A 25,696-nucleotide genomic window follows, 5' to 3' on the forward strand; every position below is an offset into this window, starting at 1 on the left:
TCTTAACCTGAAGCACTATTTCTGGGTTAGCGGAGTCTGTAACCTGAAGCGTATGTAACCTGAGGTACCACTGTTTGTTAGGTTGAGAGCGGGTTCTGGCTCAAGGTCACCCAGTAAGCCCTGTAATTGAGCAGGGATTTTAACTTGGACATGGGCCATTGTTCAGCATGATATATATGCAGCTTTTCTAGTCATGAGTAGGTTAGATGGCCCATTGATTGGCTGTTGCTCAAGCATGTTCTAAAACCTAGAAGTGGCCTGAGATGTGTTGACAGTACAGCTCCCATCAGCCTCAGCCAGCACAGACCAATGATCAAGCATGATGGGAGTTTTAGTTCAGGAACATCTGCAGGACTGCAGGTTCTTCACTCCTGAATCAGTTGTTTTCTTTTCAGCTACAGCGACAGTGTTTATGTTTACATTACAAACTGGTTTAAGCACAAATCTTATAAGGCCTCACAAATGAAAAGGCACAGAATTTACTTTGCACAAAACATACTGGTCAGTATAGGTCTCGTTCCCAACCTCTCTCAGCAGTGGGAGAAGCTGTCTGTGCGGAATAGCTTCTGACATTGCAAAGCTGCACGGCGCCTTGCTCCATAAACGATGGCATGGACCAGATGCTCATAGCATAATTGAAAATTCCATTTTATCAGAATAGCATTTGCTGTCAGAAAGTTTTATCTTTACTTTAACAAAGAGGTTGATTAGATCCCTCAGGGCCCGAATTAGCATCTTTGAGGCTGGATACCCTCTTTTGCAATTCATGGAGTTATTTCTCCTTTGGTTTTGCTCACACTGAGTGCTTTTAAAAAAACAGACAGAAGACAACACATGCCTCTGCCCTCTTGCAAACCTGTCGGTTCCCAAAGTTTAGCTACTTCATTTCAGCCCAGTGGAGAGGGGGAGAGGGATTATTTTATTTCTTCTGCTGCCTTTTTCATGTTCTGCCTTGGAGACTAGAAACTCAATTTGGTTGGGAAATGCGTGTTTTAATGTGGGGTATGTGTGTGTGTGTGTGTGTGTGTGTGAATTTGAATGAGCTTGCTACATGTTTCGCTGTGTCTAAATTTTCTCCTAGAAGCAGATAGAGTTGCAAACTAAGTTACTAAGCCTGAGGTTTGTGGCATGGGGACTTATGAAACCACAGGGCTACAAACTGTTAGAAAAATAAAATAAAAATCTGATACTTAGGCAAAGCCCAGGGATATGGTCCAGTGGCCTGGGGATTTAACAGTGGTTTAACAGTCAATCCTTATTCCCAGTGAAGTCTGGGAACGGTAGCTCACTGAGGTGAATATGGGGTTTCCAAACTACACCCAGCATCCTTTACAAACCGCAGTTCCCAGTAGCCTGTGCAGAAAGCCACAACTTTCCAAAGAGGTATAACAATGCTTCATATAGTTCAGGTGCCATTGTGGAGATTCTGTGTTGTTGTTTTTTTAAGCAAAAACTAAACACTCATTGGAGGGTGATGATGGTGAGGAAAGAGAGAGAGAGAGAGATTAAAATTATGACTGTAGAAACATATTGTAATCCATTTGGTTTAAGGGCACACTAGTAAACAGGCTTGTAATCTCCTTTGTTTGCACATCAAGGTTTATTAAATATCACAGGCATTTGAAAGACTTTCTCTGATTTGCTTACCTCCTCCGCCCCACCGCCCAACCCCACACCTTGTCACATGAAATAATATAATGTTGGAATGTGTCTTTCACTGGAGTTAATGAATCCAAGGTCACAGGAGTTAGATAGAGATTGCAGCTATAATTGTGTCTCTGTGCAACTGCAGGAAATGGCATCCCAGATGGGAGTGTGCTGCTGATTTCCCCTCTGCTTAAAGGCCACCTGGAAAGGAAAATGAAGGTTGATCATGTGGCCTTTCTGGCTGAGACCTGGAAGGTGTTTTCAGTTTTAATGTATGGTTTTCCCCCCTGGTTTTTGATTTTTTTTTAATGAAAAAAAGAAAATAATAAAAAAATTGCCTTGATGCTCACTCTTTGTGCTTTTTTCTGCTAGCACTCTTGGCAACTGGAAAAATACGAATCAGTCTTTGAAAGTGGAGGTATTGAGTGAAAAGCAGCTAATTAACAGAAAGACAAAGCGGGTTTTGTTTAAAATCTCATGTTTTCTTTTATGTTCTTGTTTTCGCTAAAAACTACATAGCACCACCATCATCTAAACAGTGATTATTGGAGGGGGCAAGCTACACATTTCACATAGATTTGTGTATCAAAGCTCCATCATTCCTTTTTAAATGGGGATAAACACAAATCAGAAACCCTTTGGAGCAGGGTGTATCTCATGATTTTGAGGGGGAGTGGATAAAGCAGATACCATAAAGCACGGGTGTCAAACACAAGGCCCGCGGGCCGAATCCGGCCCGCCAGACCTCGTCATGTGGCCCGTGTAGCTGCCACCGGCCGCCAGCCTTCACCTTTTATTCTCGGTTTTGGGGGGTTTTTTGACACAAGGAAGTTTACATGGTGCGGCTCCCTACTCGCCTCCCCCGGTCGCTCTTAAGGACATGGCTACTGCTTCAAATGTCTCCGCGTCTCTCAACTTGCGCCTTCGTCGTCGGGGGCCGAAGCGAGGCGGGCAGCTGGCTTCTCTCTCCCGCTCACTGCTCAAAAAGAGCAAGCGGAAGGTCAGGTCTCTCCGTGCCGCGGAGGGGGAGTCTTTCTCCTCGGAGAAACTTTTTTATTCCAGCCTTGGATCTTCTCCGGGGTGCAAACTCACCAGCCCGGGGCTTCCCTTCCTCTTCATTTTGCCTCCCTCTCCATCTTTGCACAGCCAGCCTTTCCAGGACCGACGATGCCTGTGATCAAGTTGTTCTTTGGGAATATGGGGTGGCTGGTGGGGGGGTGTGAGTGGGAGAGAGACGCGCGCGCGCACACTCCAAACACCCTTAAAATAAATGTAAAGTGGGGGCGGCGATGATGATGGCTGTGATGGGAGGGGGCTGTGTTCCCTGGCACCCCCTCCACTCCCTGCCCCCCACCGCCGCCTTCCTCTTCCTCCTCCTCTTGCAATTTCGCGGCAAGCCAAGTGAGGAAGGCGATCTGGCGCCCAGCTCTCTATCTCAGCTCCCCAAGTTGGACTCCGCGCCCACGCAGCGGTGCTGGGCGGTTCTGGGCGGTTCTCCCCACCTTCCGGCACATGTCAGTCCCGCTGGCACATTCCTGGGAGGAGATCGGACGCGGCTCCCTTGCAGCCCTTCCATCACTCGGTCACACAATTGGGCGGCTCGCTCTCCGCCCTGCCAGCAGCTCCACCTTGATCTCTCCCTCCTGCCTCGGGGAAGGACAGGAAGAAGCCGGAGATCCAGTTGCAGGCAGCGTGCTCGCGCTCTTTCGCCTTTTGCGCTATGCAATGGCACCCCGAGATGGGGGGGGGGCAGGGGAATTAGCCAAGGAAAATGAGAGTGCACAAGGCATGTTGATGCTTTCCTGTCAGAGCTCTCTCTCTCTCTCTCTCTCTCTCTCTCTCTCTCTCTCTCTCTCTCTCTCTCTCTCTCTCTCACACACACACACACACACACACATTTTATTTACAGCCCCATGTCGTGTATGTTTACTCAGAAGCCAGCCTCACTTTCTTCAACAGGAGTTTCAAGTAAATGCACATAGGATTGCAGCAATCGTCTCATTAGGGCTCATTCTTTGTAACAACTTTGTTTCCTAGTTCTGCTGGATCTTTCAGCGGCCTTTGATACAATCGACCATAACATCCTTCTGGACTGTCTACATTTTTACAAAAAACAGTAATAATTGAATGCAGTGACAATAATTTATGATAATAAAGAGTGGACACATAGTCCTACAGATACAACTGGCCCTTTGAGGGTGACCAAACTGCTGATGCGGCCCCCCGATGAATTTGAGTTTGACACCCCTGCCATAAAGGGTTAAGCACCCTCTTCCCTCAAAATTAAGGCTAGACATTGATGTAGGCATGTATAACATGTAATTTGGCATCATGTCTCCAGGTTCTTTAAGATCTGTTTATGTCCCATGTGTAGAATTGATTTGGGGCCTGGAAAGAAATAAAAAAAAACCCCAGTTATTCTGTGTGCTATTAAGAGAAAGGGGGTTTACATCTTAACAGAGGACAAGAATAATGAATAAGCCTTGGAGTTTGGTGAGGTTCTTTGCCAAAGAACATTTAATCCTTGAAAAATGCAATTTCCTGCCACACAGACAGCATCTCCCATTTTTAGATGAGACTGAAATACTCCAGAATTTGAACATTTAAGTGCCTGTGAGACTGAGAGCCAGTTCTCAAATATATATTTTTTTCCAAAGCATTTTTTCAGTTTTGCAAAGGAACCAGAAGAGTTGTTATTACGGGTGTATGGTTCAGCAATAAAACTGCTAGCACCTTTGCAAAGCTAAGCGGGGTCCAGGATGGTTTCAAATTGGATGGGGGACCATGTGGAGAGCTTCCTGCATTGCAGGGGCTGGACTAGATGACCCACAGGGTCCCTTCCACTCTACAGTTCTATGATTCTAAGTGCAAGGTGAAACTAACAAGAAATCCTAAGGCAGTTCAATTTCACCACTGCTAAAGACTTTACTCTGCAGAAACTGAGCTTATCATTCTATCTACACTCCTGAACTTTGCCAGCAAAAGCAACTCATCCTGCCCTCTTTAAATTCCATCTCTGGCTGTCCAGTTGAAAGATGAGATGCTATGAAACCATTCTGTGAATGCGCCCTGTTACCCAAAAGAAAGATGTCTTGGTGCATCCAAGCTTTAAGAAATCTTTTGGCTTCCACTAGCCATACATTAAAAATAAACTTAAAGCACATTTTGTCCCCCAGAGAATCCTGGGAGCTAAACTTCCTAGCAACCTTAAAAACTACAGTCCCAGTATTCTTTTTTTGGGGTGGTGGTGGTGTGTGCTTTAAATGCACGATGTGTACTCAGCTAGGTAATGCAGCTTGTCAGGGCATGATCTTGGGACAGATGTCTGAGACTCTGCTCAGCAGAATGAAGTGATGGAGATGGTGAATGTAGCAGGGTAGGCTTAAACACATGTTGAAGTCATTGAATTAATATATACTAACACTCTAAAGAAGACACCCCCCCTTAAGACCTTTAAGTCTATAATATAAAATTACCTAATAACACTACAGAGGGGAGGCCTCTTCCGTTGATTCTTGTTCCCAAGATTGGGCCCAGTAAGTTGTTACTTCTTGAGGAAGGAACTTAACTTCTTTCCCTCTTTCATCTGCAGTTTTGAGCCCCACAAAGAGTTAAAGCCATCCATTTCATATTTAGCAGTAGGGTAGGTGTATGAATAAAAAGGAACCTTCTGCTAACACAGCAAGCGAGCAGTTCCTGATCTGAAACTGTAATCAGTCTACATAGCTAATGAGTCTGAAAACAGACTGAACCGCCAGAGTTGGCACTAGGAAGCGTGCATTATAAACTAACAGTCTCTTGTTAACCTTTTGGTGTTTCCGTCATGACACTAATTAGAGCCAAAATAAAACTACAGTATATAGATCTCTAAGCTTGAAATAGCAATGGTGTTTTTTATTTATTTTTACAAAAATGGACCAACTCCCTAGACCACCTTTGCATGGAACATTTACCTTTTAATTCTGATCTTGAATGTCCACGTTCCTCTTCAGCAGAGGCGCAGATGATTAATGCTGGAATGGAACTGTGCTTAAAACGGCAGAAAAAAGATACCTAACCTGAATGTAATTTATTGGCATTTCCGCTTTTGACAAAAAGGCATAGAGCATGGCTTAAAAGTGTTGCATTTGCGGATCTGTTAAAAATAACAACAATAATAATAATATTTCCAATTAAAATGGTTTGAATAACTTAATAACAGGGTGACTTGGATAACCCAAGCTGCACAATTTGGAATGAGAATCTGAAATCAGAAAATTGTACAAGGCTGTTGATTATGCTACTAAATAGGAAAATGTGTATTTGCCATAGCAACCTGCATCAGTCTTGCTGCTTCCCTTAAATCCAGGACACTTTTATTAAAGAAACATTATAAACACTGGACCATCTCCAGACATACCTGTATGTGTGTGAAGGAAGAGGCAGTGGGGGTGGGACACACGTTGATACTGATCAAAGAGTTGCTTAAAAGAACACTGAAGACAATGGGGGGTGTTCTTCTGCATCTCTGCATAAAATAATGAGATTCTACATAAGATGGAGTGGGGATTGATTGGCAAATATATTTGTAAAGCCCTAAATGGCTTAGGACCAGTATACCCTGAGAATTGCTTCCTTCTATACCATCCTGTCTGCTCCGTAAGATCAAAAGAGTCCCTTATTTGTGTTTTGAACAAGTGAAGTGTTATTGTGCAAGAGCATAAGCAAGTTGCTGGTAATTTACTTGCACAATCTGATGCCAATTTGTTTCTGCTAGTGTGACTGTTGCACAACAGTGAATCTCACCAGTCCACCAGCTCAACAGCTAGGAGACAGACAACCCTGGGAGCGTGCATACCGCTACTGCATAAAAACATCAAAGCCATTTTCAACCACCATACATGTATACAGTACAATTTTTAAAAAACACACATGAAAATTTGAAATCGGAGATCATCAACCAGCTATTACAGAAAGATGTTTTCATAATTGTCTGCATAAGCTTAGCATCAGCTTAGCAACACAGAAAAGTTTTCAGCAGATGTTTAAAGGTTGAAACAGAAGGTGCCTGCTGAACCTCTATTGGCAGATCATTCTGCAGCATCGAGACGATTAAACTAATGGCTCAGTTTTTTGTTGTTCCCTGATGAGCCTCACCAACTCGGGACTACCGGTGACACTCCTGCAGATGATCTCAGTGATCTAGCTGGGAGTTTAGGTGATCGAGCTATAAGAATTCAGGTAGCCCATCAGGCACTGTAGGTCTAAATTGTTCAGGGCTTTGTAAATTAATGCAAGGACCTTGAACATGGCTCAGTAGTAGATGGGCAGGCAGTAAGGATGTTCTAACAGTGATATTGAATGTTGGTGGTAGCAGTCTGGCTGCCTCATTCTGCACCAGCTGGCACTTCTGGATCAGGCCCAAGGGCAGCCACGCATAGAGTACATTGCAGCAATCCAGCCTCAGGGTTATCAATGCATGGACTCCAGTGGCCAGCTGTAAACATGTTTCACTCCATTTTTTCCCTTGCAGCAGTGGTTGCAATGATTGGCCCATAGCCACTCAGTAGCCAAGCAAGACTGAATCTTGGTTTCTGCAGTTGAAGTATAACACTCTAGTTATCACAATACACTAGCTCTTGTTATCATTGCTTCCTTTGCAAGTTCCCACTTTCAACTCTACAATTCTATAAGTATATGATTTTCCGACTCAGCAATGCCTCTCTCAGAGGGAGCACCTCCACCCACCATCCTCTTTCCAACAGTGTCCAGACAGATGTTGCTAGGAAGCCCTCTAGCAACTGATATGCTGTTTCACATTGCCTCTGAACTTGGAACCATTGTTCCTTCTTAAAGCTAACTCAGCTAGTGAATGCCAATAGCTATGCAGCCAAAACAAACCCACTGAGAAACAACAGGAATATATCATTTTGGGTGAAAGCCTGAGGTTTGACAAAATATCTCTCTCTCTCTCTCTCTCTCTCTCTCTCTCTCTCTCTCTCTCCCTTAAAAACTGAAGGGGCATTTCCTTCTGCAAGCCCAATGAGAACGGAACATGCATGATAGTCAAGCAGTGTTGAAGGTTGGGAAAGAAAACCAGACCAGGGGAGGAGGAAAGAGAATTGAATGCCTTGCCTAGGCTGTCTGAAATCCTGAACAGGAACTTTGTTGTTAGGAAGGAACACACAATGCAACAGCTTGTTGCAGGCCCTACATGTAATGGCTAACAGCCATTAACACACCTCCCCTCCATAACTTGTCCCCCTTTAAAACCATATATTTTTAGCTTTATGCATCTTATGCTGTGAACATCTGGTTATAGAAGAAACAAAGGTCAACATAGCTTTTGCCTATGGTTTTCTGCCACTGCAGTCTTTGCTGTTTTGCTTGTACCATTGTAGAGCCACATAGTTTTTTGGGTTTTTTTTTAAAAAAGATATGTTTTTATTGTTGATTTAAATTTAAATTTATGAAAGCCCCCTCAGATAGTGGGAGCAATGGAATGAAAAATGTTTTTAGTAAATAATAGTGTACTTTTTGGGGCTCTTAGTCCAACAGATGCACAACTTGAAATGCAGCCTTCACTAGCCTGGTGCCTTCCAGATGCTTTGGACTATAAAGCCCATCAGCCCTTGCTTGCTTAGTGCTGATGGGAATTGTAATTCAGAACATCTGAAAGACATCAGTTTGATGAAGGCTGTATAGCTGAATGTATAATTGAATATGTGCAGCTTGGTTTCAAAGCTATTGTTGAGTTCAAATATTTCTCCTTTCAGGATAGACACATATGTTCTGGGCCAGAAATTGAGCCTTCAAAACCTGTGTTTGCCTCATAATGCCAGTGTAGAGGATCAGGGGTGAAGTCATTGAGGGTTATGATGTCGGGGTCCTTTACCCTTTACTTTTTGAGGAGCAGGGTTCCAGCAGGTTCCCATGTAATAGTCCTACAAACCGAGATCCCCCCAAAGTAGTGATTTGCACTGGCTTGTGTCTTGTCTTCACAAACTTCTGGTGTTAATTGCCCTCTAAGTGGCTAAAGATTGAGCCTAATAGGCCATTATCTGCAACACCAAATATTTTCCCTTCAGGCAGTTTGGCAATTTTGCACCCGAATGTCTGTTGTTAAGGTCATTGCTTCTGCTTATTCCTTCCCTTTTCCCCCTATTCTCTGGAGAAACACTTCAAACAAGCTTCATTTGAAGGCAAATAGCTATTACTTTGATAAGGGCCATGATATCTTGAAACTTCATTTCATTTCTGCCTCTACCCTGTAACTTAACACTCCCCCACCCCCCACTTGTGGGTTGAATTATTGAAACTTTTGAAAGCTGCTTTACTTCGCAAAACAAAAACAAAACCACCATTTTGCTCTGAGTGTGTGATTTGCTTTCTGTGAGCTGTAATTTATTCACAGCAACAGCAACAAAACCTTCTGCTGTCTCTATCATTTGTCTTCTTACAGGACCTCAAAAAACCCCACACACCTCATCCTGCATTCATTGCTCAACCAAACCACAAACAAAGATACGGAAAGCTCATTTTTATTGTACAAGCTTAGTAGGGCGTGGTTGGGGGTGGTGTGGTATGACAACCATGAAGGCATCCTGCCTGTAACCTCATTGAAATATGTGCATCAACAGGTTGAAAAGGCTTAAGCAGACCTTTCTGTCCGCCTCTTCTCCCCTTGAAAAGACCCCTTCTGCCCATGCGTTCAGCAAACCCATGTGCATCAGGATGATGTAATTCTGCCTTGATGGAAAGGACCGAGTTTGAATCCTGTTCCCACTGGCTAGCTGCCTCTAAGTTCATTGAAATATGTGCATTGGTGATGGCTGGAGAACTGTTTAATTATCTGTTTCTGCTTTGCTTGCTTCTGACCTTTGTGAAAATAAAGGAAATGAATGATGCAGCCCAGCACTAATAGAATGGAAGGGTTGCTCGTTCACCTCTCTGTTCCCACCAATTAGTCATTTAAATGCAGAACTAGCAGCCACGGCTCCCGAAGTTCCTAACGGGAAAGTGATGGCTTTCACAGTTCACATTAGCTGCCATTGGGTCAGCAAGTCACAACACTAAATGAAGCCACATCGGGGACATTTCTGGTTTAGAAGGAAAGTGTTTGTGAGGGGCGGGAGAGAGATTTACTACATTTGTATACCACTTTTCTGATGATGATCGCATTTATCACCCACCCTTCAGCACGTACCAGGGCAGGTTACAACAATCAAAAATTCAGTATTGAAAAAACAAACAAAGCAATTTACACCACAGGGACAGGGTGGGTCCTGAAAACACACATTTCAGAAGATGCCAGGTCAAAGAGCTGCATTCAAGCTGGCTCAACATTTTTTTTTTTAAAGCTACCAATCTAATAGACATGATACAAGAGGAGAAATGGATAGCGAGTGAAGAAAACATGTCAAATTCACTTACCAGGAGATCATTCTGGGAGGGGAAGAGAGGAGATCAAGCATAGTTGTTCCCAGCTAGGCCCATGGAGGAGCTGTTGCTGTTTCACATCTCCCTCAGATGTAGCCAAGTGGAAAGACCAGGCTAATTGTCTTGCTGTCTCACCTCATTTTCTGAAATTTCTAGACTACCTATTAAAGTAGGTCAGCCTGCACAACATATCTCACATCAAGCCAACACAGCTCACCTGTCTTGTATGTTGACCTACAAGATACATGTACTGCGAGGGACTGGAACAACTAGGAAGGGTGTCCAGTAACTGGCAGGCCACAAGGTGTGGTTTGTGGGTTGGGCTTCATCTTAGTGCTTGATAAGTGTTGTTGTTGCTTAGTCGTTTAGTCGTGTCCGACTCTTCATGACCCCATGGACCAGAGCATGCCAGGCATGCATGCTCTGGTCCATGGACAAAGACAACAGGCTTGATAAGTACTAGAGCCTATAAAAACATTTGATTATGCCAGGTAAACCTATAGGTTTGTCTCCACTGGCCCAAGACCCAGAGTGCAGCCAATACAAGCCACTCAGTCATTGTTCAGTGGGTGAGCAAATAGTCTGTGCATGCATCAGGTGCATGGCCAAGGTGCTGGGTTCACTTCCTAGCATTTCCACTAGAATCCCTCAGGAAAATGCAGCATTCAAATTGGTTTTGAATTAAAAGGTCTAGGAGATTTTTAAAATATTTTTAAAGCCTCCAAGTTCTATCCAGCAGTGTCCCTCTGATAGTGGAAATTATTCCCTTTTCCCACAGATGCTTCCACCTGTGTGACAGGGAAACTGTTGACCATGGGCAGAGTCAACTAATTCTAATTTTGTCCCCCATCCTCCTTCCTGTTCTACAAAGGCAAAATGTGAGACTAAGGAAGACATTGACAACCAATGTCACCCTTGGAATGGTTGTAAGTTAGAGGGCAGGCTTAGGTTGGTGTGACAGTGCCTCATTTGCCCCAGCAGGGTTTTCTCCACTGTTTCTTGGGCTCCTCACTTCTTCATTTACCATTGCTTCCCCTGGGAAATGAGCACACTCCTTTCCCCCAAACTGACACCAAGCCACATGCTTAACCCAGAAGCTCCTGCTACTCGTGTCAATTGAATTTTGCTTGCTGTGCTGCTTAGTCTCGCCATCTTTCTAATCTTGCCATTAGCATGTGTAGCCATGTTTGAAATGGAGCTTGCATCAAACTCATTTTATGTACAAGGGAAATGAAAGCCAGTGTGGTGTAGTGGTTAAAAATGGTAGTCTCATAATCTGGTGAACCGGGTTCATGTCTCCGCTCCTCCACATGCAGCTGCTGGATGACCTTGGGCTAGTCACACTTCTCTGAAGTCTCTCAGCCTCACTCACCTCACAGAGTGTTTGTTGTGGGGGAGGCAGGGAAAGGAGAATGTTAGCCGCTTTGAGACTCCTTCGGTTAGTGATAAAGTGGGATATCAAATACAAACTCTTCATCCAATCTTGGAGCTCATGCTTCTGATGCTAAAGGTTGATTATTCCCCTTGAAGTAAATGAATTATTCTCCCTCCCTTAAAGTAAATGAATTATTCTTCATCAGCCCCATGGAAATTGCACCTTCAGAGTCCATGCTGGTTCCCCATCAGCGTGCCACTGGACTGTGTTGCAGCCGAAAGCTGTACTTAGTCCTTCCCTGGGATCCAGGAGAAATGTTGTGTCGCCATCTACCTTCTACCTGAGCCCTCTCTGTCTTAGGGAATGTATTCATTCTTGTAAGTTTTTCCAAAACTCGCAGCACCTGGGACCTTCTGTTAGTTAGAAACATGCAATTATCATGAACAGTTTTCACCATCCAAGGTCGTAAAAAAACAACCTCTGCTTCTTGCATCTTAAACATTTCACATTGGTTATTCGGAAGACCAGGATTGTCTAATAACCCCCCAAAAGTTGCTAACTTGCTTTTTTAAAACTAGCCTGCTAGGTGCTGGCAGAGAATGGGTGGGGGGACTTTCTGCATTTCTGGGCTGGGTAGAAGAGGTGACTGCCCTTCTCTGGCAGCTCAGTTGTTGTCTATGCTGAGTGCAGAAGAGGAGAGAACAGTCCCTCCCCTGCCAGCCTACTCAGTCACTTGCATGGGATTCTAAGCACTCTTCTGCATGCAGTTCTTTGTTGCTTGTGGCTGCCAGGCTAGTGCTTAAATGCAAGGGTAGTAGACTCCTTCTCCCGCAGTGTTGGAAATTGTGTCCAAAGGGCTCCCTCCTTCTCTGGTGTCCCTCAGGCTACTAAACTCTGTATATGGCATATCATGGGGAGAAAAAACACACACTTGTGATGCATACATTTAAAGCACATTCAACATATTTCTAAAGCCCTTGACATACCCCAAAGAAACCTGGGAACTGCAGTTTCCCCTTCATAGAGCTACGATTTCCAGCACTCTTAAACTACAATTCCCAGGATTCTTTTGGGGGAAGCCATGTGCTTTAAATGTGCATTGGATGTGCTTTAAATGTATGGTGTGAATATGCCCCCCTTCTGTTGAAAATGCCCACTGCTACTGTCTCCAGCCCAGGGAAGGTGATTGCTGCAGAAGCCTTTGGTGTTTAGCTGAGCACAGTTTAGTTTTTACATGGTCCTGCTTTCCAGTTACCTTGAAGATTGGGAACCCATTCCACAGCTTTCTGGAACGTATGAAATAATTGCATGCAAGTTTCTACTGCTTTCAGTTCAGCAGATCTCCTTTACTTTGTGTGAACCTTGAGGCTCATTTACAGTCTTGGCTTTCCATATCTGTTGTGGCAGCAGGTAAGGGATATCTGGGGCCTGCAGATGGGTGCAGTGCATCTTCTTTTCAAGATATGCACACCTGTTGATTCAGAATAAGAATTTAAAAGAGTAATGTTGGATCAGATCAAAAATTTATCTAGATATGGGATCCTCAATGTGGCACCTCAGAAACCATCTTTGGTGCCCATCAAGGTCCCCTGCCCCTCCTAATATTTTTTAAATGAGGTGGATTTGTTGTCGTAGTTGCTGGGGGCGGGGTCTCAGGTTTATAAGGAGTTGCCTGCTTTATATGTCTGTGTTTTATTTGTTTTGGGGTGTGTGTAGTTGGTTAGCCTGTTGTTTTGGGAGGAGGAGTGGCTCCTGAGAATCTTAGACAGGTTCTGAGCACTGCCTGTTGCTTTTCTGTGAAATGGGTATTTTGTGGTGCTTATGGCAGTTTCTTAAATTTTCTTAGAGTTTCTTAGATGTGTCCCTGGGTCCAAAAATGTTGGGGACCCCCTGATCTTAGACCATTGCAGTGTGTCCTGCAGTTGCAAAACATACACATTCCCCCCCATTTAATATTTTGTAGATTTTGTTAAAACAAAGTGCGAACATAAAAAAGAATAAAAAATGTAAGCCATAAAGTGTCACTGCTTGGAAGGATAAAAGAATTCCAAAGGGCTCCAAAGGGATAGTAAAGTATTGACTCGTACAAAGATCCCCTTTACAAATAATAAAGATTTGTAAAAATAAAAAGTATTTTCTACCTGTGAGTTCCATCACCATTGAGAATAAAAGTTCTATAGAGTCTTAGATGAGCCAGATGTTTGCATATACTGGTTACTCTGAGTAGCCATGTGCTTCAGTATTTGCATATAAGAAGTAAAACCATGCCACAAAACAAAAAACACTAAAAAACCCACCGTCATTTGAGCTCTGCCCTTTACATACTTTTAGTTTATGAGATATCTTTAAAAATATATTTTGGGTATTTTGTGGTGCCTTGGGGACCATGACAGTTTCCTGGATGCACAGTGTTGGAGAAAAGCAAACACATTTTCTTCTCTTGAATTTATAGTTAATGCATGTGTTACTTTAAACTCCAAGAGGGCACTAGTGATCCAGCTACTCCCTGCTTGTAGTCTCTCTCTCTAAATTAATTCCACCCCTAAAAAGCTGGGCCATTTTGGTTTATTTTTCTTTCCTAATATTGAGCCAAGATGTCAGTCATTTTCTCTCTCTCCTTTCCACTCATTCTATAAATAGTTTCTGCATTAATAAAGCCTTTGAACTCCAGAAACTGTAAACAATTGCTTCAATCTAATTCACCCAAGCTGCAAGGACTGTTAATACAACGTCCTCAGCAATATTCCTTTTCCTCAGGAGTAAGTTATAAATGCATGTGAGAGCCATCTGAGATTACTAATATGAAGGCTTTTGCATAGCGCTGATACACTAGGGTGTGGAACTGTGTTTCTCTGTGAATGATGAGTGCTGGGATTGGCAGCATGTCTCAGTATCCTTGCCTAAAATTGTTCATAAACGTCCCTAGATTAAATATTGTGACTCAAATGTGCTTTTCCTCTCTGAGCTCATAAAGGAAGGCTCTTTGTGAAGCACACATTCCAAAAACATTTAGTAATATCACTAGGAATTAGCTTTTTCCTACATCACCCCTTTGCAATGGATGAAGGCTTGTAAACACCACATAAAATAAAACGATCGGTCCCTCTCATTTTTCCAGCCTTTCCCTTTTGCCCTTCCTCTCATGGCAGCATGGAAACCAGCCTTGCCTGTGTGCCTTGTAGCTCCCCCTGCCCTTGGCAAGCAATCAGGAGAACCATTGACAAAAGCTTTTTCCACTGGGAGAACCCCTCTTCTCTTTTGTAGCTTCATGGGCATCATTCAGCTGGTGCTTTGTCAACTTCTGACTGTTCTAATTGCTTAATTATCTGTGCTGATGGAGTCGTCAAGCTTGTTAAAACTTTGCCCCTTGGAATATTGTGGGGGATATACAGTTCTGTCTCTGGGAAACTGGTGCTGCTATAACGGCTTCAACAGCAATAGACTGAGAGGGTGGCATGTAGCTTAGTCTTCCATCTATATGTGGCTTTGTGTTTCTTCATTTTGGGTGTGCATCTGCATTCTCAGACCTCACAACACTGAAATGTTGACCTCCTTATTTTATTCATAGGAAGCTGTCTTACACTGAGTTGGATTATTAGGCCATCTAGTTTATTATTGCCAGCAGCTGCTCTCCAGGGTTTCAGACAGGGGGCATTCCCAGCCCCACCTGAAGATACCTGGCATTGAACCTGGGATCTTGTGCATGCAGAGCAGATGCTCTGCCATTGAGCTGTTTACCCCTGCAGCCTTCATTGCAGCTTTTGTAAGATAGCTGTTTGTTAGTTACCTGGCTTTCTTTTAATTATCTTCTCTTGCATTATTACTTCTTTCTCCTGCATTTTGCTCCCTTTCCCCGGTACGCATCCTTTTGAAAGCCACGTCTTCCCCAACTCTCTTGAACCACTACAGCCCTGCTTATTTCCTTTACCAGGTGACGCGCAAAATATCAGTGCATTACTATCCTGATTCCAGCTTGCCATCCTCTTCTGCCTTCTTCCCCTTGTGCCTCATCCAATTTAATTAATTTTACTTAGCATTAGATGCAGCTTGTCAAAGTTTGAGCACCCCCTCCCCAGCCCCCTTCTGAAGTTTAATGTTTTTTTAATTCTATTGCCTGCTGCATGGCTAAGTGTTTTCTAAATGACTAGACTGCATAGTGACAAGAGGCGGGGGTTGCATCTGTGCACCAGACATGGAGGAGGCGTCAGGAAGACTCCCCATGGAGATGGTTCGGCAGGATTTCTATAGGGCTACATTTGCCCTTTCAGAAGAGGAAAGTTACTCTCAAAGTTCAAATGGAGACTCTGGTTGCTGTTGTATATGGAGGAACTAGAATCAAACTTTAAATATTCACCAGCTCCAACCAGGCTCCTTTCTGGGACTGAATTCCTGCTGTTCCCAGAATGTGAGAGTTTCATCACTCCCTAGCATTAAAAACCCTGTTGATTCCTTGTGGGGAGATCAGGGAAGCTTATTGCAAACTCAGATAGAACAGCCCTCTGCCCCACCCTGCATTCCATTTAAATGAGTGTATTTTAAAAGTTCCAAAGTTGCTTCTATTATGAAAGCCCTCTTTTCTAGAGTCCAGACTGAGGCTGAGTGAGTAGTTTAAGTACTTTGGGGTATGGAGTCAAGATCACATGAGAAAGATCCCTGATGGATAGCTCCACTATAGTAGAGCATGAGACTCTTAATCTCTGGGTTGTGGGTTCAAGCCCCATGTTGGGTGAAAAATTCCTGCATTGCAGGGATCAGGGGTCAGCAAGGTTTACCTCTCCTGGACCAGTTCACTTCAGCAGAGATCCCTTTGTGGGTTGCATTGCACACGCGCCTGCGATTTCCAGCACCTGTGCATGTGCAGACGTGATTTCCGGCGCTGAGGAAGCGAGTCCCCGTGCCACGCTGCGCTGCTTTAGCGCAGCACACGGAGACTTGCCAAGCGGGAGGATCGGTTTGGGGGTGGCTTGTGGGCCGGTTAAATGACCCCCGTGGGCCATTTGTGGCCCATGGGCCTTAGGTTGCCTACCCCTGGACTAGATGCTCCTGGTGGTCCTTTCCAATTCAGTGATTCTATGAATTATCTGACTAGTTACAGACCATTAACCAGAACTTCATATGCTCTGTAATAAGTTGTTCTTTAAAAGCAATCTGATTTTTGCACTAAGGAAAGCTGGATTCTGCATTTTCTCTCTGACTCTGGGTCTCTCTCTCTCTCTCTCTCTCTCTCTCTCTCTCTCTCTCTCCATTGCACCTAGTATTTAATCATTTATTTTGGATGTCTGTCTTTTTCATATTTTTTGCTAGTCATAGCTAAGGTTGGGGATCTATTTCAAGACCCCTAAGCATCATGCTTACTCCGTACCCATCACTGTTGGTCCTGATGATTAAATGGAACCTTCATAGGCAGAGGTAGCGTGACTCTTGAATTCCATTTCCATTTCATATCATGCTTATATCCAGTGTTTCCTGCCTAAAGGAAGCCCAAAGGAGCTAACACCAAAACAGAACAGCAACCCAATTAGCACAAATTATCAGAATGCAAGTTAGTGCAACAAATCATAGCATATATCAACATTTTAGACAAGCAAAAGCTAAATTCAGCACAAAACATTTTAAATAATGTGCTAATCCTGTTAAAGCCTTGCAAAGGTCTTCCTTCTGGCCTTATTGTCCCACCCCATGTCCTAATACTCAGCCTCCTTTGTCTCCTGGTCACTGCAGTCTCCCTTCAGGCAGCAGAGAGCATTCCAACATGCCCCCAGCTTTGTTTTCAAGGATGACATCACACTCTTTGCCTGCTCATCACCCCAAAGGCACAACCTCTGGCTGCCACTGCTAGTGTTATAATGGCAGGATTTCCTCTGTACAGCAGCAGCCCAGGTCTCTCCCATTTGGCAGATCAGTGATGAGTAAAGTTCCAAAGATGCTGCTGCATTTTTAAGGCATAGGGAGCTCATTCACGCATCACCAAAAAGTGGAAATGTACCACCAAAAAAACAAGTCATGCACTGATTAATATGCATAGAAACACATTTATAAACTATTACAATAAAGGCAGAAACCATTTTGTGTGTCCAATTGATGCCCTCCTCTGTTCGTACAACTAAGGTAAAGGTAAAGGGACCCCTGACCATTAGGTCCAGTCATGACTGACTCTGGGGTTGCGGCGCTCATCTCACTTTATTGGCCGAGGGAGCCGGCGTACAGCTTCCGGGTCATTAGGCCAAGGGTTGAAGGTTGCGATAGAGTTCATCATTCATACAACAGCCAGTGCTGGATTTACGTATAAGCTAAACAAGCTATAGCTTAGGGCCCCACTCTCATGGGCCCCCCAAAAAAATTTAAAGGGAAAAAAATCCTGGATGTACATTTCCAAAATATAAGATAAAAAACAAATAAAATAGAACCTACATACAGCAACAGTTTTTGTGTTGTGTAGGCTCCTATGATGTAAGTAATGGGCCCCGCCTGCTAGCCTGCTCCCTAAAATATCACTGGTTTTCTTATTTCTATATATAGGGTGCCTACATTCTGCATGGACTGGTTGCATGGCATATATTCAACACAAACAGCAGTGACAAATTTGTTGCTGACAAAGGACATCTGGACATATAAAGGGCCCCCTTACCTTCAGTACCTTCAGTAGCTTAGGGCCTCATCAAACCTAAATCCAGCCCTGACAACAGCCCATTGAATATTTGAAGATGGCTGTCATCATTTCACCTCTTAATCATTTCTTCAGGCTTAGTCTCCCTTCAAAAACCTACTGCCAGTGAGAGTAGATGGGCAGATAACCTTAGAAAACCTCTGGTTTGTGGCAATTTCCTAGGGTCTTATGTGTCATCCTACCCCTTCCATCCTTCTCTCTTACCTGCCTGGTATTCAGAGCCCCATTAAAATGTTCCTGTCTGAGTATGGTACACTCAGGTAATTTTAGACTGCATTTAATGGTCTTGCGGGGGCCTCCCATCAGAATGTGGTAAGTTACCCCAGCTGTGTTTGAGGAGGCCATTCTGTTCAATCTGCTGGGCCGGGCCCTAGACTCCTGCCCCCAAAGTCCTGTCCTGATGGCACCACTGTGTATGAAGTTTCTTTACACAGTGTCAGAACTTTTTGTCCATCCAGATCAGTGCTGCCTCCTTTGAGTGGCAGCAGATTCCCAAGTACTCAGACAGAGGGTATTTCTTGCCCTGCAGGCCTAAGGTCCTTTTTAACCAGAGATGCTGAGGATTGAATCTGAAACCTTCTGCACAACATAGAAGAGGCTTTGCACTGGGCTGTGTACCCTGCCCTAAGTGATGTGTGCCACTTCAGAAGAAACTTACACTGTTCACCTTTCTTCCCATGAACATTGCTTGAAAGAGGATCCCGGACTTCCCCTCATTAGTGGGAGCTACCCTCACACAGCTGAAAACTGTGCCAACTCTCTCACCCTGGCACTCTCTCTTTGTAAAGACTCCAAAATAGCTCCTTTTGATTCCCCACCCCCGCTTTTCTTTGCCCTGTGGTGGATCCATTCTGTGATAGGATTAATTAAGTCCTTGCTTACGTTCCCACTAGTGCCATAACAGCAACTGAAGTTCCTGAAACTAAAAGAAAAGAAAAGGAACACTTGGCACTTTCCCCCTTTGCCATCACTTACACTTAAGCTATTGATACTTGATTGGGATCTGTAGACTGTTGGGCTGGTGCCATGGAGCTTCTGAGCATATTCAATGGCTGGAATAGACAGAGGATTTGGCAAGCAGGAGGTCTCATTAGTCAGGCTGGCTGTATCTGACACTAGAGATTCCCATCTTGCTTGAAGAGGCACTCCCTTCCCTCTGCCTTGGCTGTCGTCCCAACAATATTTACATGAAGGACAACAGAGGGCCAGTGTTAGGTGGAGGCTGCCAGGTCCCAATAGGCAGGCTATTGAAGGGTGCTATGAATACACTTTTGACTGCCCGGTCCACCCCGAAGTTGATATTCTTGCCTTTGAGAGACGTGGGAAATGGTAGGTTTGTTTCCTCAAGCATGAAACATCACCATTATATTTACTACTGGGCTGGGTGAGTAAATAAAGGGCTGGTGGTGTGTCATTACTAAGAGTTAGGAAGCAACAGCCATAGCTCAGGGGAAGAGCACATGTGTTGCATGCTGAGGGTCCCAGGTTCGGACCCTGGCAGCTCCAGTTTTTTAAAAAACTGCTTATAAGATAGCCATTCCTAGTCAGAGTAATACTATTCTGGGCTAAATAGACCAGTAGTTTGACTTTGAATAAGGTCACTTCCTGTGCCCTAAGAGCATGAACAGTGAGAAAATCCCTGGTCTGACTCTTGCTAAGGTGAGGAATTCGCATTAGGCTATCGCAGTGGGTTAGGAGCACCTTTCATCAATTTTCAGCTGGCATGGAAACCGTGGCTGTTCCTGGACTCGGATAGCTTGACCACAGCAGCTCAGGTATTGCACTTGGTCAAGAAATTGCAGTTAGAGCAGGAAACTGCAGCTCAGCTGCTAACAGGAGTGAGACGCTGTCAGCATACCCCTGCCTGCAGTTCTCACTGTTTGCTTATCTATTCTGCAATCTGCCCTATTCCAAGAAGCTTAAATGGAAGATCTTTCTCCTTGGAATCACCCAGTGAGGTTGGTTAGGCTACTTGCTCATCTCCACAAACAGATCACCAAAAAGTACACTGACCTGCAAAAAGAAAAGAAAAAAGAATTATGTGTGCTAATTAAGAAGCATTTTTTTAAAATAAATAAATAAATAAAATACTTACTATAATTTCAATACAGTGCACCCCCCCCCACACACAAAGCAGGGAATACTGTGACCTGTGTCCCTGTTCTGTATCCTGCCTGGGTGCTAACTGTTGATGGGCAACTTCAAGGCCCCTGTGCTCTCCCGTGTTATGGTTCTTTATCTTTAAACTGAACCTTGACAAGCCAGCTTGTCAAATGAAGGACTGCCCTCTGTTAAGGAGGACACTTGGCCGCCCCTAGGTTGGACTGTGAGAATAATTGAGTGGCCCAGGATCACCCAGGGAGCTTTATGGCTGAGCAGGGATTTGAACTCAGGTCTTACTAGCGCCTTACTAGTCACTACTACCTCACTACTCTCATTTACACCATCAGCTTTTAGGATGTATGTGCCTTACATTACCTTTCAAGTCAATTAAAAAGCTAGTCAGGTTCCAGCTTCTAGTTGGAGAGCAGCAAGGTCTTTGGAGAAAAAATGTTCTGAACAAATTTTCTGCAGGTTAATTCCAGTTCTTTCCAGTTTAAGGTGTGCCCCACTGCTGCACCTTGGAATCTCTCCTCTTATTCCCCCTCTTCCCCACCCCCCCACTGGCAATTTCAGTGTTTTGTATTTTTTTTATATGAGCATAGTCAAGCGGTCATTTTCTGATTGACGCATAATTTTGAATAGGATGTTCTAATAATTGGATTCATTGTTGCAGCTCAGATTTGAATGCATGGCTTGTGTTGAATCGCAGGAAGACGAGGAATACTTGAATTTGTATCTGTGAGATTTGACAATAGGATAGAAAAAGTCACCTTTTGGATTAATTTGCTTTTATCTACTCTGGTCCCATTAAGCTGAAGGCAGCCAGTGTCAAAGGCATAAATGGAGACAAAAGACTTGCTTCCAATTGTGGAGAATGTGTTTTAAACAGCCTAGAAAATGTTTCCTACTCAGCAGGGTACAGTACACTCAAATGGTCGCATTAACTAGGAAATATATAACAAAGAGAGAGTATTTAGGGCAATCCCTCAGTATCCTGTGGTAATGAATTTTAAATTTCCGTAATGAAGTCAAAAGGCCTGTATTCTTCTCTCACGGAACGCAGTACAGTAACTCCCATTAGCATTAATGGGAATTGGGTATGCAAACTATAGAATCATAATGGATAGAGATGAAAAAGCCCTATCAGATTATTGAGTTCATCCCCCTTCTTAAGGCTCACCTTATTAATGCAAGCGGTCTTGGTGACAATGGCTTTAGTACAGAATACCCTATTAGCTACGTTGATGATTTAGCAGTCTTGCTTTGGGTATGATGCAAGGATGAAGAGCAAGCTGGTGTTGGGCCTACTGTTTACAACAAGCTTAGGAATGTGCCAGTGGGACCCACCAGATTTGTGGGTATGCAATAGACTAGACTAGAGTAGACTAGTAGACTTCAACTTTTTCAAACCCTTTAATTCAAACATGCACTTGGGGACCCATTTCCCTTTTTTAAAAAAATCAATATATTTGAATGCTGTTTGAATGCTGTTGTGACCCCCCCCCCCACTGACTGATCTAAGATGCTTTGTCACAGCAGCCTTAGCTCTATACAAATAAATATTTTAAAAAATCAGTCCATAACCTGAAGACCAATGCCACAGACAGTGGGAAACTGAGTCTGGTCAGCAGGCCAGATTGCTATCTCTTCCACCCATTGTAGGCCATCTTTGACAGGAGGGTAGGACTTCCCAACTGCCTATCACCAGATGTCTGAATGACATCAGGTGACCCTGTTTTGCCCACATGGCTTGAAACCAAGCCATGTGGGCAAAAGCACAGCCCATGGACCCTCCAAAATTTGATGCTGGCACTGGCTGTTTCAGGCTCATGTTCCTAGCATTGCTGGGAATGACAATTTCTGCAACCTTCGGTTACCTCAACAATGTGTCCGAGGACCCATCTGCACTATAGATCTGAAGCAATATGGTGCCACTTTAATCAGTCATGGCTTCCCCCAAAGAATCCTGAGAATTGTAGTTAAGGGTGCTGAGTTGCTAGGAGACCTCCAACCCAACTTACGGAGCTACAATTCACAGTCAAGCCCTCTTCTCAAGGAACTCTGGGAACTGTGGCTACGTGAGGTGAATAGGGGTCTCCTGACAACTCACAGCATCCTTCATAGAGTACAATTCCCAGGATACTTTGGGAGGGAAGTCATTACTGTTTCATGTGGTGTGGTACTGCTTTAAATATATAGTGTATATGGGACCCTAGATCTTGCCTAGGCAAACAGCTCACCACATGGCAAGACTGTTTCTATAATATACCACCAGACTTCAAGTGAGTGTGCATGTAAATATTGTTTGATTAAATGTCCCAAGAAGAGAAACATCCATACACATAAGAGTATTGTTTCAGGGAGAAAGCTAGACTTGAACCTTTCTGCTGTTTTCTTTATGAACTTTTCTCTGTTTTCTATATGAACTGAGTTTTTCTCTTTGTTTCAAATATGAAGGAGCAAGGGATTCCCATGACAATGCAGGGCCAGTTTTAGGAGAACATAGGAAGCTGGCTTTTGCCATTGATTCACCTAACTATGTATTGTCTCCATGCTGACTGCCAGTGGCTTTCCAGAATTTCACACCCTTCAGGTGTTGTGGGTCTACAGTTTCCACCAACCCTGACCATGGCCATGGCAGCTGGAGCTGATGAGAGTTGTAGCCCAACAACAACCAGATGGCCATAGGTTTCCCATCCTTGTTTTAGATGGGTGCGGCTTTCCTACTGCTGTCACCCCTCTCCTGCCCTTCCTTGTTTCTCACCAGTTCCTCCTCTTTCCTCCTCCTGCCATATACCAGGTCAGACTATTTATCCATCCAGCTTTTTAGTGTTGACTGTCAGCAGCTCTCTGAAATCCCTGACAGAGGTCTTTCCCATGATGGGCTAATCAATCAATTTTAAAACTGGAGATGCCATGGATTGTATTTAGGACACTTAACATACAAACCATGTGCTCTACCACTGAGCTCTGGTTTCTCTTTAGTTCCTCAGTTGCTGGGAGCAGAGGGGCCAGCTCATATCTCTGACATCACAGCAGCACAGCCAAAGGCTGCTGGAGGTGTCACCAGCAGCAAACCCCTTACAGTATAAGATTGTATTTACTCATTGAGGAAGCCAGTTGTGCTTCCCTTGTTAGAAACAGGTATCTGAGGCTGAACAAGAACGACTTGTGCATAGCCACCCAGTGAGTTGCTGAAGTCCATAGCTGAGAACTCATGTTCAAATTTAGCATCCTGTCTGTTGAAATAAACCACCTTTCTTGTTATTTTTGCAGCCTGAGCAGCTGCTGTTTCCTCTTGTTTTCTATTTATCTGCCCACTATGTCATGAGAAAATTATCTCGGATGTAAATAACCAAAGGTGTCACTCTTCATGTGCTACATGAGTACAGTAAACAAGAAGGAATTAAATTATTAATGGCTATATAGGCTGGGAGAAAGAAAAGGCCAGTGACAGTTTTACCTGGTGCAAATGTGCACAACTCCACTGCTTTTTTCAGGGCTACAGCGATTTCTGCAGGCTGCGGATCTAACCTCTTTAGCAGGGTGATCACAGTAGAAATCCCCCACCTGCCCCCACTCCCACCAGGCTGGATTCTCAGACCTTGGGCCTGTTTGATGGTTGCTTGATAAATTGGTGCAATTCAAATTCTCTTCCTCCTTCCCCATTAAAAGAATTTCTTTTTGAACCAATGCTTCTTTTGCCCAAACTCTGTCCATTTCTTGAAATGGTGGAACAGTTCAAATTGTGTGTCTGATTTTTTTAAATTATATATATATATATATATATATATAGAGAGAGAGAGAGAGAGAGAGAGAGAGAGAGAGAGAGAGAGAGATATGTCCTGAGTTGCTGTAAGATGTATTTGCCACTTTCCCCTGCTATTAGCATCTTCTAAGCATTATCCAAAGGGAAGCCATGCCTGGATTATATTCCTGAGGTTCTCTGATTAGCAAATGGAGAAGGCTAAGAGGTGAGAAATATTATGCAGTAATTCTTTCCCATCTTGTCTCCTGACATTAAACCGTGTGGAGAGATAAGGAAGAGAGGCAGCCTCTTAATTTATGAGCGAGCAATGATCCATCCACAGAGGGTGACTTGCATTTCACTATGGATGGCTAAGCAAGTGGGTTGTTCACTAACCAAGGACAGTGGTACCTCGGGTTACAAACACCTCAGGTTACAAACACTTCGGGTTACAGATTCCGCTAACCCAGAAGTAGTACCTCATGTTAAGAAATTTACCTCAGGATGAGAACAGAAATTGCGCTGTGGCGGCGTGGTGGCCGCGGGAGGCCTCATTAGCTAAAGTGATACCTCAGGTTAAGAACAGTTTCAGGTTAAGAATGGACCTCCGGAACGAATTAAGTTCGTAACCAGAGGTACCACTGTACACTGACTTCGTTCCATCCTGTGATTGATAAATAAATAAATACAGTAGCCAAGAACCTTCCACAGAAAGTAAAATGAAACAAAAACTTCCGACTGCTTAAAGGCATTCCTGCTTCAATCGATTTGTTATGCAGATGTAAAATGTAGATTGGTCCGAAATGCTCATTTGCATTACATATGTCTCTCTGTCTCAATCTATTTCTCTCAACAAACATAAGCAGTATCCTGTTTATTGGATCAAACGAGGGATGTAGAATCATTTTATTTCTCATCTGTGCCACGTGTGTTTTTTAATTCACTAGTCCGTTCTGCCGTGTTTCCACATTAATCTGCATTCTTTGAATAAACACACACACATAAATATGTATTTTATTTCAAGATATGCATTTTTCTAAGTGTACAGGCTTTAACAAGCTTTATATACTGCACAATCAACAAAATATATACATAAAACAATGAAAAACATTCACACAAAAATACAAATAAAATCAAACTTATATAAAATTTGTAAAAATATGAATAAATCCAGAAGCCCCCCCCAAAAAATATACATAATAAAATTATATGTGTGGGTAGGCTTGCTTTTTTTAAGCACCAAAAACAACATAGTGAAGGGGTTTTCTTAATAATATATACTATTCTCAGTATGCTCATTTCATTTCTAAATGTTTTTTCTTTGTCAAAATGCACATTTTGGAAAGACATAGTGATACCTTTTTGAGCTCTGTGTCACAACATTCATAAATGCAAAACCTAATGGATAGCTAAGCTGCTCTCTGCACATTTAGTCGGAGCAGTGTGGATTGAGTCGTTTTGTACCCGGAATTCAAGATGATCGAATTTCCCAAGCATTCTAGAATCTGCTAAGCTGTTGGTTGTCAAGTATTAGCTTCAGCTAGAAGCTCCTGGCATTGATTTATGGCTTTCTAGGACCTGGAACTTCTCAAACAATTAAAGTAAGCTGCAATTTTTACAAAATATAGTTCAAATTTGGTATGATTTGTTAGAGCAGACCAAATTGTCACATGAATGCAGCGATGCGAACAGAGCTACAGATTGTGAATTATGAACATTGCTTATCGATCAAGGATGA

The 25,696-nt window shown here is 43.4% G+C and overlaps 1 protein-coding gene and 2 long non-coding RNA genes across 5 annotated transcripts in view; 1 reads left to right on the top strand and 2 right to left on the bottom strand.

Moving 5' to 3' along the window:
* Positions 1–25,696, top strand: part of PCDH19 (protocadherin 19) — a 138,432-nt gene that overhangs the window by 94,404 nt on the left and 18,332 nt on the right. The window lies entirely within an intron of this gene.
* On the bottom strand, positions 1,685–10,307 carry LOC308578896. 2 transcript variants are annotated; one of them, XR_014004188.1, is made up of 4 exons: positions 10,060–10,307; positions 6,047–6,154; positions 1,998–2,083; positions 1,685–1,848 (listed from the first exon to the last, which is right to left on the bottom strand). It is a non-coding gene; the product is annotated as an uncharacterized lncRNA (long non-coding RNA). The 2 variants fall into 2 exon arrangements; XR_014004189.1 differs by lacking the exons at positions 1,685–1,848; positions 1,998–2,083 and adding an exon at positions 5,710–5,782.
* Positions 12,637–23,172, bottom strand: LOC308578934. Its single transcript, XR_014004223.1, has 3 exons — positions 22,975–23,172; positions 19,083–20,120; positions 12,637–12,911 (listed from the first exon to the last, which is right to left on the bottom strand). It is a non-coding gene; the product is annotated as an uncharacterized lncRNA (long non-coding RNA).

This window comes from Podarcis bocagei, assembly GCF_964188305.1.
Source record: "Podarcis bocagei genome assembly, chromosome: Z".
NCBI classification, from domain to species: Eukaryota; Metazoa; Chordata; class Lepidosauria; order Squamata; family Lacertidae; genus Podarcis; species Podarcis bocagei.